The sequence below is a fragment of the Cervus canadensis genome, chromosome 10, assembly GCF_019320065.1.
Source record: "Cervus canadensis isolate Bull #8, Minnesota chromosome 10, ASM1932006v1, whole genome shotgun sequence".
Taxonomy (NCBI): Eukaryota; Metazoa; Chordata; class Mammalia; order Artiodactyla; family Cervidae; genus Cervus; species Cervus canadensis.
In genome coordinates, this window is record NC_057395.1 from 37,340,340 (window position 1) to 37,352,833 (window position 12,494).

Consider the following 12,494-nt stretch of genomic DNA (forward strand, 5'->3'; position numbering starts at 1 on the left):
CCCAGCAATCCCACTTCTGGGCTACACACTGAGGAACCAGCTCTGAAAGAGACAGTGTACCCCAGTTTATCGCAGCACTGTTTATAATAGCCAGGACATGTCAGCCTAGATTTGCCCATCAGCAGATGAATGGATAAGGAAGCTGTGGTACATATACACTTTTTTATTACTCAGCCTTCCGTTTTAAAAAGAATTCATTTGAATCAGTTCTTAATGAGATGGATGAAACTGGAGCCATATCAGAGTGAAGTAAGCCAGAAGATAAAGATCATTACAGCATACTAACACATATATATGGAATTTAGAAAGATGGTAACGATAACCCTATATGCAAAACAGAAAAAGAGACACAGATGTACAGAACAGACTTTTGGACTCTGTGGGAGAAGGCGAGGGGGGGATGTTTCGAGAGAACAGCATGTATATTATCTATGGTGAAACAGATCACCGGCCCAGGTGGGATGCATGAGACAGGTGCTCGGGCCAGGTGCACTGGGAGGACCCAGGGGAATCAGGTGGGGGAGGAGGGGGGAGGGGGGATTGGGATGGGGAATACATGTAACTCCATGGCTGATTCATGTCAATGTATGACAAAACCCACTGCAATGTTGCGAAGTAATTAGCCTCCAACTAATAAAAATAATTGGAAAAAAAAAGAAACAGTTTTGACCTATCTTTTAAAATCATGTCAACATTTAAAAAGCAAATTATGTTTTCTTTTGTATTGCTGTTAAGAAACCAACCAGGAGATTTTTAAAATAAACTTTTTATTTGGAGATAACTATAGACTCCCATGCAGTTGTAAGAGATAATATGAAGAGACCCAGACCACCATTTCTCCAGTTCCTCTGTATAGTAACATCTTGCAAAACTGTAGCGGTACTCGCCCAACAGGGATATTTACATTGATACAGTCAAGTCTGGAGCATCCTCGGAGCATTCCCATCCTTGTGGCTCTGTCACATTGACCTTTATAGCCACATACCTTCCTCTCCCACCCACCCCTCTTTATCCCTGGCAAATACCAATCTCTTCTCCATTTCTAGAATTTTGTGATTCCAAGGATGTTCTATAAATGGAATCACACTGAATACAATATTTTTGCAGTGCTTTTTTCCCACTCAGTCTAATTTTCTGCAGATTCTTCCAGGTGTTATTTGTTATCAGTAGCCCATATCTTCGTATTGCTGTGCTGTGTGGAGTTGCTCAGTCATGCCCCACTCTTTGAGACCCCATGGGCCCCTATCAGGCTCCTCTGTCCATGGGGATTCTCCAGGCAAGAATACTGGAGTGGGTTGCCATGCCCTCCTCCAGGGGAATCTTCCCAACCCAGAGATCGAACCCAGGTCTCCCACATTGCAGGTATATTCTTCACTGTCTGAGCCACCAGGGAAGCCCATGAATACTGGGGTGGGTACCCTATTCCTTCTCCAGGGGATCTTCCCGACCCAGGAATTAAACTGGGGTCTCCTGCATTGCAGGCAGATTCTCAACCAGCTGAGCTACCAGGGATACTGACTAGTAATCTTTGGTTTGTTGAATCATTTACCTGTTGAAAGACAACTGGGTTCTTTCTAGTTTTTGGCCATTGTGAATAAAGTCGACATGAGCACTCACGTAGAGGTTTTTATGTGCACAGTAGTCTCCACTTCTCTGGATTGCTACATGAGTTGAAAAATAAGCTTCTTCTCAAAGCCATTGAATATTTGAGTCTATTTATAACAGCACTTCGGTATACTCTGTTAGTGTGTATGTGTACCAAGTCGCTTCAGTCATGTCTGACTATAATCCTATAGATCATAGGACCCACCAGCCTCCTCTGTCCAGGGGATTCTCCAGGTAGGAATACTGGGGTGGGTTGCCATGACCTTCTCTAAGGGATCTTCTTGACCAAGGATCGAATCAGTGTCTCCTACATTACCTGCCTTGGGAGGCAGGTTCTTTAACATTAACGCCACCTGGGAAGTCCATACTCTGCCTACTTATCCTAAATAACACAAATGTCTTTCGTATACTGGTCACTGCCATGGTGACAATCACAGCTATAAGTTCTTGAATGCTCACTGTGATGCAGGTCCTATATGTAACTATGCTGTAACAGTAAATGGTAACTGACATTTACTGAGGACTGACAATGTACCAGGCACACTTCTAAGTGCTACATACACTGATTCATATAATCTACAAACCACCCTATAAGGCAGGTACTATATCTCCCTCATTTAACAGATGAGAACACTGAAACACAGAGATTTAACAATCTGCCTGAAGACACATCCAGGAAGAGCTAAAGTTGGAATTAAAAGTGAGATAAGACTGGTACCAGAGCCTACCATTTTAGTGAAAGTCACTCAGTCGTGTCCAACTCTTTGCGACCCCATCCAGGTCGGAATACTGGAGTGGGTTACCTTTCCCTTCTCCAGGGGATCTTCCCAACCGAGGGATCAAATCCAGGTCTCCCGTATTGCAGGCAGATTCTTTACCATCTGAGCCACCAGGGAAGCCCAAGAATACTGGAGTGGGCAGCCTATCCCTCTCCAGGGGATCTTCCCTATCCAGGAATCAAACTGAGGTCTCCTGCATTGCAGGAGGATTCTTTACCAACTGAGCTACCAGGGAAGCCATTTTAACCACTACACTATAATGCTTCTCTGTTCTGTGGCATTAGATAGACAAAACTCTATCAGATAGGTGTTGGGATTTCCAAGGAACCCCTCAATAGCCTGCATCCCTCTATGCTACCAGAATTTGTATATTTTGTATAAAATAAAATATAAGAGATTAAGTAAGCAGTATAAAATGCTTTTATTATTGACATCACTAAATTAGAGGTCATTTACTCTCATAGTTAATAGGCCCACTCTCCAGACTCTAGAAATAGAATCACCTTCCCAATAAAGTGATAGTGAGCTCATGTAAGGAGTCTTATCTCAGAGGCCCAAGGCCTGGAGGAACATGGAGATTTACACTTTCTATGAGGAGGCTTCTTCCCCACGGGAATGAAACTGAACCTGCATGTGCCCAGGTGTTTTCCCCAGATTTGTCATGTATGGCATTTCATCTTCCCAGAAAGTAAAGGACCCAAGAGAGACTCAGAATTACATAAACTGAATTCTCTTTCCAGAAAATGAGTTCCTTTTCCTAATAAGAACAGGGAATTACTATTATAAGAACTAGGCTAGAATACTCCCATTTTACAGGAATTGAATATGAGCAGAAATTATTTGGAAGAAAACAGGGGCTCAGAGAAGTTTCAGATATGCCTAAGATCGAAAAGTGAGTTTTCAGTGGAATCATGTTAATTCTGAGCATTGATGCTTTGCTCTCAAAGGAAGAGAGCATCATCAACAAATTGTCTGGCTACACACATAAGTAAATCTCACAAAAGTTTTCAACACTAAAGCAGGGCAGCAACCAGATAAAATAATTTTTGGTTTTACTCAACAAGGATCTACTGTATAGCAGTGGGAACTATACATAATATTTTGTAATAACCTATAAAGAAAAATAATCTATTTATATATGTGCATATCTATATGTATATATATATATTTACATGAATCACTATGTTGTATACTTGAACTAACACAACATTGCAAATCAACTGTATTTCAATAAAAACTAATCTTTGGTGTTGTTAAGTTAAGCCATCATTGAAACAGGCAAAAGTATTATCTGAAAGATATTATTTCTAAAACGTGCATTCATTATTATTAAAATGGAAATGTTAAGTGACTCATCTTTAATCTTTCATGTGGAATAAGAAGTGATGAAGATACCAGTTAGATAAACTTGCAGCAAGTCTATTGATCAGTCCTGTTCTAACTGGACACCCAATGTCACCTACTGGAACTACAGTCATCAGTCCTAGGAGAAAAATAGCAGCCTGTGGGATATAACTTATAACTCTAAATGGATGTCAGACATCAGAGTGGACATCAAGAAAATATGATCATCTCCCTTTGACAGCAAGAAGATCAAACCAGTCAATCCTAAAGGAAATCAACCCTGAGTATTCATTGGAAGGACCAATGCTGAAGTCGAAGCTCCAATACTTTGGCCACCTGATGCAAAGAGCTGACTGATAGGAAAAGGATGCTGGGAAAGATTGAGGGAAGGAGGAGAAGGAGATTACAGAGGATGAGATGACTGGATGGCATCACTGATTCAATGGATCAGGAATTTGGGCAAACTCCGGGAGAGAGTGAAGGACAGGTAAGCCTGGCATGCTGTAATCCATGGGGTTACAAAGAGTTAAACATGACTTAGTGACTGAACAACAACAGGATCTGAAAAATATCTGTAAGAGATGTCACTGTGGGAACAGGAGTGACTTGTTGGCTTTGAGGAAGAAAATGGCCGTGTTGCTTCCTCACATTGCAAGGAACTCTAGGAGTTGAGGAAAGCTTGTGGTTGACAGTCATCAAGAATCTGGATTCTTCAGTCTTACAGTCACAAAGACCTGAATTCTACCAATAAATCCATGAATTTGGAAGCATCTTTCTTCCTACATGAGAATCTAGCCCTGACCAACACCTTGATTACAGAGTTCAGCTAAACCATGCCTAAACCACTGACCCACAGGATTAGAAAGAATCTATGTATGTTATGTTGAAAGCTGCTTAATTTGTGATGATCTTGTTCTGTTGCATAAGGTAATGGAAGTAAAATGCTGATCTAACATATACGTAAAAATGTGGGAATGGCTTTGGAACTGGGCAATGAGCAGACGCCAGAAGAATTTTGAAAAGAAAGAAAGCCTAAATTGTCTTGGACAGACTGTTAAAAGGAACTTGGACATTAAGAATGTTGCGAGTGAGGACTCAAAAGGAAGTGAGGAACATGTTACTGGAAACTGGAGGAAGAAGGATTCTTGTTAAGTAATGCCAGAAAACTTAGCGCAATTATGTGAAAAGCAGAACTTGTAAGTGATAAACTGAGTTATCTTAGGATATTTCCAAGCAAAATGTTGAAGGTGCCACTTGGTTTCTTCTTGCTACTTGGAATAAAATGTGGGAAGAAAGAGATAATTTGAGGGGGAAAAAAAGTGCTGAACTAAAAGGAACCGAAACTTTTCCTGGTGTCTTTTTTCACTAAGCCTAATTCTCCTTAGATTTATCCAGTTGTTATTTGTGTCAATAGTCCGTATCTTTGTATTCAGTTCAATTCAGTTCAGTTCAGTCGCTCAGTCGTGTCCAACTCTTTGCGATCCCATGGGCTGCAGCACATCAGGCCTCCCTGTCCATTGCCACCTCCCAAAGTTTACTCAAACTCATGTCCATTGAGTTGGTGATGCCATCCAACCATCTCAGCCTCTGTCGTCCCCTTCTCCTCCTGCCTTCAATCTTTCCCAGAATCAGGGTCTTTTCAAATGAGTCAGTTCTTCACATCAGGTGGCCAAAGTATTGGAGTGTATTACTGACTAGTAATCTGTGGTTTGCTGAATCATCACCCATTGAAAGACAACTGGGTTCTTTCTAGTTTTTGGCAATGATGAATGGAATAAAGTCAATATGAAAAAAATGTCAATATGAGCACTCATGTACAAGTTTTTACATACATAAAATCTTTTGAAAATATTCAGCCTCCCTAGATGGCAAAACATGCTAATATTGAGAGACAGCTTCCACTCTCAAAAATGTGAAATCTAGAGAAAAAGATGAGTATGTGAATATACAATATTGTTCTCAAATCTCAGAAAAGATCAAAAAGTCAGCGTATTCAGCCACACAAAGAGCCTTTTCAAGAGACTAAGGGTGTGCCTCACAGATCTGTCTAACCACAGATCCTCTAGGAAATTCAAAGGCATTGTCCCTCAGTCATCTCAGCAGAAGCCCAAGGTAGAAAAGGGCTTTTTCATAAAGTTCTGTGGGTGCAGCTTCTGTCTAATGGAATGAACTCCGGAAAAATCAATGGAAACCCACAAAGGTCTTGAGAAAATTGTTTCAAAAGGAACACTGTCAGCTTTGACTGAATATACAGATGAGACAAAATAAGAGGAGACTGTTGTAACCCCAGATTCCACTGGTAAGAAGCAGGTTGATAAAACTATTCAGCTGCAAACATGTGTCAAATAATTCTACACCCAATTCCAAGATGAGGTGGGGTGTAGCGAGTTTTCCCCACACTAACAAGAGACTCTCTGGCACCATCTGGATGTCTGATCATTCAACTAATTCTAACTCTACCCAGAGATAGCATCAGAATCCACAGATGAGGCACTCAGCCCCACAAGACAGCCTGCCAGCCACCCAACCCCGCTTCCAGGGAGGTAGGGCTGAAAGTCCCAAACCGCTAAACACACAGTTGGCTTCTTTGCCTACAAGTGTCCATCATTTAGGGCTTCCATAGTAGCTCAGTTGATTAAAAATCCACCTGCAATGCAGGAGACCCCAGTTCGATTCCTGGGTCAGGAAGATCCCTTGGAGAAGGGAAAGGCTAACCACTCCAGTATTCTGGCCTGGAGAATTTCATGGACAGTACAGTCCATGGGATCACAAAGAGTCAGACACGACTGACTGACTTTCACTTCACTTTTCATCCTTTATATCTTCCCTGGTGGCTCAGATGGTAAAGAATCTGCCTGCAATGCAGGAAACGGGAGTTTGATCCCTGGGTTGGGAAGATCCCTTGGAGAAGGGAATGGCTACTCGCTCCAGTATTCTTGCCTGGAGAATTCCATGGACAGAGGAGCCTGGCAGACTACTGTCCATGGGGCCACAAAGAGACAGATAAGACTGAAGCAATTAACACTTTCACTTTCATGCTTTGGTTACCTAGAGACATTCCAAAATTCAATTCATTTACAGGACAAATAGCAGCCTCGTCACTCTCATCATTTTGGCAATTCCAGTGGCTTTAGTAGCTCTAAAATGAGGATGAAGCAACAGGGACAAAGGCCAAATATCTATTTCTTACTATCAATCTTAATATAATGTGCTACCTTCCATTATAAAAAGGAAGGATAACTCAGAAGACCCCAGAAAGCAGATCCTAGAGCTATGGAGAATTATTCCAAGCCTAATTTTAACTCAAGATCAGAGCAGTGTTTAAACTGGGACTAATTATTTTTCACTACTGAGGTAAGAATTTTTTAAGTACACTACCCAGTGTGATTGATAATAGTTTTCTTCTCTTGGTTGTGTAAACAAGCATCACATCAGCCCTTTGTGGGCACCAGCTACTCTTCTGCAGTGTCAGAGAAATGACCTGATGAGTGCTCTCCTGAGCACTTTCTGTATGCAGCTTTCCCCTCTCTGGTCAGCCACCTCTAGCCGACTTAGTGTCCTTGAACTTCCAGCTCCAACTCCTAAGTCCAGGAGTCTTCTGGTTTTCCTACCTAGCTTGCCTTTCCTGTGTCACAACCTGAAAACTCTTACAAAGCAAACACTGGACCATTCATTGAACTCACCTCTTTTGTTTTCTGTGTCTGAGGGATCACTGTTCTTTGTTCACTGTCTTGAAAATCATTGCTTCACATATTTTGTCCAGTTCTTTGCTGCTTAATGCAGAAGGGTAAACCCAGTCACAGGAACTCCAGGTTGGTCGGAAGTGAAATCTTAATGGCATTTCTTTTTCTTCTTTTTTATTATCTTCATCAGTCCATTGAAATTCTCATCTCTTTCTCCATGTGGTTAACCTTTTCCATTACATCGTTTGGTACACTCATCACTGCTGTTTTAAAATTCAAACCTGTACCATCTCCAGGTATGCTTCTATCATCCACTCCTTCTGTTGACCATGAGACACATGGATTTCTTTTTTTAGTATCTTTGAATGTCTCATTATTTTTATCATATAATGAACATTTTACATGAAAGAACACTAGAGAAACAAGTAAATAATACTTCTAGGAAATGTCACATCCCTTCTTTGGTATGGCTTCAAAATTGGAGGGTTGAGTCCATCTGATACATAGTCAATCTGGATCTAACTTTTGCTTCCCTTTTAGTTTGATTCAGTTGCCCACTGGCTTCAAATGTTCAGTTCCTCACCTTCAGCAGGTCTGAAAACCTGAGCATTTGAGATAGTCCAGATACTTCTCTATGATTTACACAAAAATGCCATTTTCCAAACCATGGGATATCTCTCTGTCTTACAGCCTGGCTCCTAGGTTCCCCAGTATCCACTCCTCTGTTTTTTTGGGGGAGCCTAGAGTCCCTGCCCCTTCCCTAACTGCCTTGGAGGGCATTCTGTTAGCTCCCTGCCCTGCCCTCAGCTTTACAAGGCAGCTTGCTGCCTTACACTTGGGCAAGATTCCTCTTACCTCCTGGGAGACCTCCCTCAGCTCTCTAGTCCCAGCCTTCAACATATTGTCCATGAACCTGGACAAAACCTGTGTTAAAAACGTGTGATGGGTGGATACAGATTTCTTCTGTGGCTGGAGCTCCTTGGCATCCTAATTTTTCACACTAACTCACACACGGTCATTATCATTTTCTCACAAGTTTGGTAGGTTTCTCCCTATCATCTATAGTAGGTGTCTTCTCTTCCTGGTTTGGTTTTGGGGGCAAGAATGACAGTCTTTTTACTTCCTATACCATAACCAGAAACAGAAGTCCCTTCAACCTTTCTCCTAATATACTGCTTTCTAGAAAAATGAAAAGCACCTCTTTTTCATAGTAGTTTTCCTGCCATAGGTGAAATTCCATCTCTTCTTGAGTTTGCTGGAGAAGGCAATGGACCCACTCCAGTACTCTTGCCTGGAGAATCCTATGGACAGAGGAGCCTGGTAGGCTGCAGTCTATGGGGTCAAGAAGAGTCGGACACGACTGAGCAATTTCACTTTCACTTTTCACTTTCATGCATTGGAGAAGGAAATGGCAACCCACTTCAGTGTTCTTGCCTGGAGAATCCCAGGGATGGCGGAGTCTGGTGGGCTGCCGTCTATGGGGTCGCACAGAGTCGGACACAACTGAAGCGACTTAGCAGCAGCAGCAGCAGCAGCAGCTTAAGTTTGCCTGACTTCCCTGAAGCTTGGGAGGGTGGAGAGAGAGAACTGGGGATTTCTACATTTGGATGGAAATTTGGGGATTACCCTGCTCAATTTCCTGACTGATATTTCTTTCTTGGGAACTCTCCCATCAGGCTAGTTGTGTGTGTGTGTGTTGTGTGTATTTTCAGTGCCTACGTGTTAATGTGTGACCCTCTCTGACTGCAGTTGACCCAACTATTTCCACTGCACAGTGGTTCATTTCTTTCTCTCTGAATATTGAATATTATACCAAACCAACCTCCAGAAAACTTCCCATGTGCCCAGGCAATTCTGTCTGGCCTGGCTCACAGCAGGGATTAGAACTTGGACAGTGCCCTAACAGACGGATCCATATGAATCTAGTATCTCTGGTCTCGTTTGATTACTAAGTTGCTTAATTGGGGACTAGGTTCTTTTGTTTGTTGTGTTTTTGAACACTAATATCTATTTTTTTAATTTGTTTTTTACATGGTCTGTTGTGGCAATAAAAGTTTAGAGGGATCCCAGCTCATGGTCACAGACAAGCACTCTTTAATAATGACTTTTTCTGTATTTAAAAACAGGACCTATAAATCCTAAACAACTTGTCATTTTCTTGGCCGAGTGGAAATGCATTGTGGTTAGTGTAGTTATACAAAATCATGTCAGCTCTTTACTCACAGTGGCAGTAAGTTCTAATAGGAAACTTGTGCAATCGCTCATTTTTAAAGAAAAAATTAGCCCATCCTGTGACCACTCTGTAATTTGATCCGTGAGAAGGCAGTGCTGATGCTTCATTGCAGAGCAGGAGCCTCTTCTCTGATCTTAGAGGATCTGTATCCTTCCGTCCATTTTGAGCTCTTTCTCAAAACAGTTTAAAAGGAAACAGTTTACTAAAAGGTGGGATTACCCAGCAGCAGTAACAAAGCTACTACCATCTATTAAGCACCTATCACATCTCAGGCACTGTACTAGGCCTTTTACATACAAATCCCCTTTTAAATCTCATTGCATCCTTGGTTGTGTGCTAGTTAGTTGTTCAGTTGTGTTTGCCTCTTTTGCAATCCCGTGAACTGTAGCCCACCAGGCTCCTCTGTCCATGGGATTCTCCAGGCAAGGATACTGGAGTGTGTAGCCATTTCCTACGCCACCAGGGAAGCCTGCATCCTTGGTTATTAGCTTCCAAATCATTAGCCCAATTTAAACGATGAGGAAACCTGAAACATTCTAACGTGAGAGCTGGTGAGGGAGGGTCTAAAGCCAGGTCTGCCGAACCCCAGCACCTGTACTTTCCCCAAGATCACCCTGCCTCCTACCCTGGGGACAGACCTTCTCATTCATCCTCCCTCCTCCTCTGTACACTCCCTTCTTTAATCAAGCAAGACCTCTTTTCCATCCTGGTGAATCAGAAGCCAGCTCCACACATGCACAGGGCAGACCAATGACCCTCCATCATCATCTCCTCCCCTCTAGTCTTAGCCATCCGCTTCCCTACAGCCCTGCTCCATCCATGTGTATCCCAGAAAATGCAGGCCCGCAGAGAAGGAGGAAAGCGCAGGTCTGGTTCTGTGATGAGATATGAAAGCTCCGTGATAGCATCACTGCCCATATAGATAGTAGATGTCAGGAACAGAAATGAGAACAGGGATCAGGGATCACCTCTGAGATGAGGGGTGGGACTGGGAAAGATGTTTCTGCCCTAAATCTTTTTCAGGGTTTTGTATACATGAGTGCATACATTTGTGAAAACTATGGAACTCTATACTTAAGATGCATCTATTTTATATATAAAATTATACTTCAATGAAGTGAAAGTATTAGTTGCTCAGTCTTGTCTGACTATTTGCGACCTCATGGACTGTAGCCCACCAGGCTCTTCTGCCCATGGGATTCTCCAGGCATGGGCTGCCATTTCCTTCTCCAGGGGATCTTTTCAACACAGGGACTGAACCCATGTCTCCTGCCTCTTCTTCATTGGCATGTGGATTCTTTACCACTGAGCCAGCAGGGAAGGTGCAGACACGTACTAATCAATAACACTTACACAAGGTACCTAGAATAGTCAAATTCATAGAGTCAGAAAGTACATTGGTGGATGCCAGGGGCTGGAGGGGGAGGGGGGAGGGGACTTAATATTTACTGGAGACGAAGTTTCAGTTTAGAAAGGTGAAAAATTCGGGAGGTGGATGATGGTGAGAGTTGTACGACAATGTGAAATATTTAGTGTCACTGAGATGTGCAGTTATATATGGCTGAATAGTATCTTTTATATTATATGACTTTTACTACAATATAAAATTTTTTTTTTAAAGAATGCAGGTGCTATGGTGTGCCGATGCTATCTTTTAAATGTCAAGCTTTTTGCCTTTGAGGATCTGCTCTGGTCCTTACCCCTGTACCTGCATGCTCCAGTTATGCTACTGAACTAGCTCATCAGTCAATTCAGTTGCTCAGTCGTATCCGATTCTTTGTGACCCCATGGACTGCAGCATGCCAGGCTTCCCTGTCCATCACCATCTCCTGCAGTTTGTTCAAACTCAGGTCCGTTGAGTCAGTGATGCCATCCAACCATCTCATCCTCTGTCATCCCCTTTCCTCCTGCCTTCAATCTTTCCCAGCATCAGGTCTTTTCCAGTGGGTCAGTTCTTCACATCAGGTGGCCAAAGTATTGGAGTTTCAACTTCAGCATTAGTCCTTCCAATGAATATTTAGGACTGATTTCCTTTAGGGTGGACTGGTTGGATCTCCTTGCTGTCCAAGGGACTCTCAAGAGTCTTCTCCAACACCACAGTTCAAAAGCATCAATTCTCTAGCACTCAGCTTTCTTTATAGTCCAGCTCTCACTTCCATACATGACTACTAGAAAAGCCATAGCTTTGACTAGATGGACCTTGTTGGCAAAGTAATATCTCTGCTTTTTAATATGCTGTCTATGTTGGTCATAGCTTTTCTTCCAAGGAGCAAGCATCTTTTAATTTCGTGGCTGCAGTCACCATCTTCAGTGATCTTGGAGCCCCCCAAAATAAAGCCTCTCACTGTTTCCATTGTTTCCTTATCTATTTGCCATGAAGTGATGGGTCTGGATGCCATGATCTTAGTTTTTGAATGTTGAATTTTAAGCCAACTTTTTCACTCTCCTCTTTCACTTTCACCAAAAGGCTCTTTAGTTCTTCTTTGCTTTCTGCCATAAGGGTTGTGTCAACTGCATATGTGAGGTTATTGATATTTCTCCCAGCAATCTTGATTCCAACCTGTGCTTCATCCAGTCCAGCATTTCTCAAGATGTACTCTGCATATAAATTAAATAAGCAGGGTGACAATATACAGCCTTGATATACTCCTTTCCCAACTAGGAACCAGTCTGTTGTTCCATGTCCAGTTCCAACTGTTGCTTCTTGACATGCATGCAGATTTCTCAAGAGGCAGGTCAGGTGGTCTGGTATTCCCTCATTAAGAATTTTCCACAATTTGTTGTGACCCACATAGTCAAAGGCTTTGGTGTAGTCAATAAAGCAGAAATAGATGTTTTTCTGGAACTCTC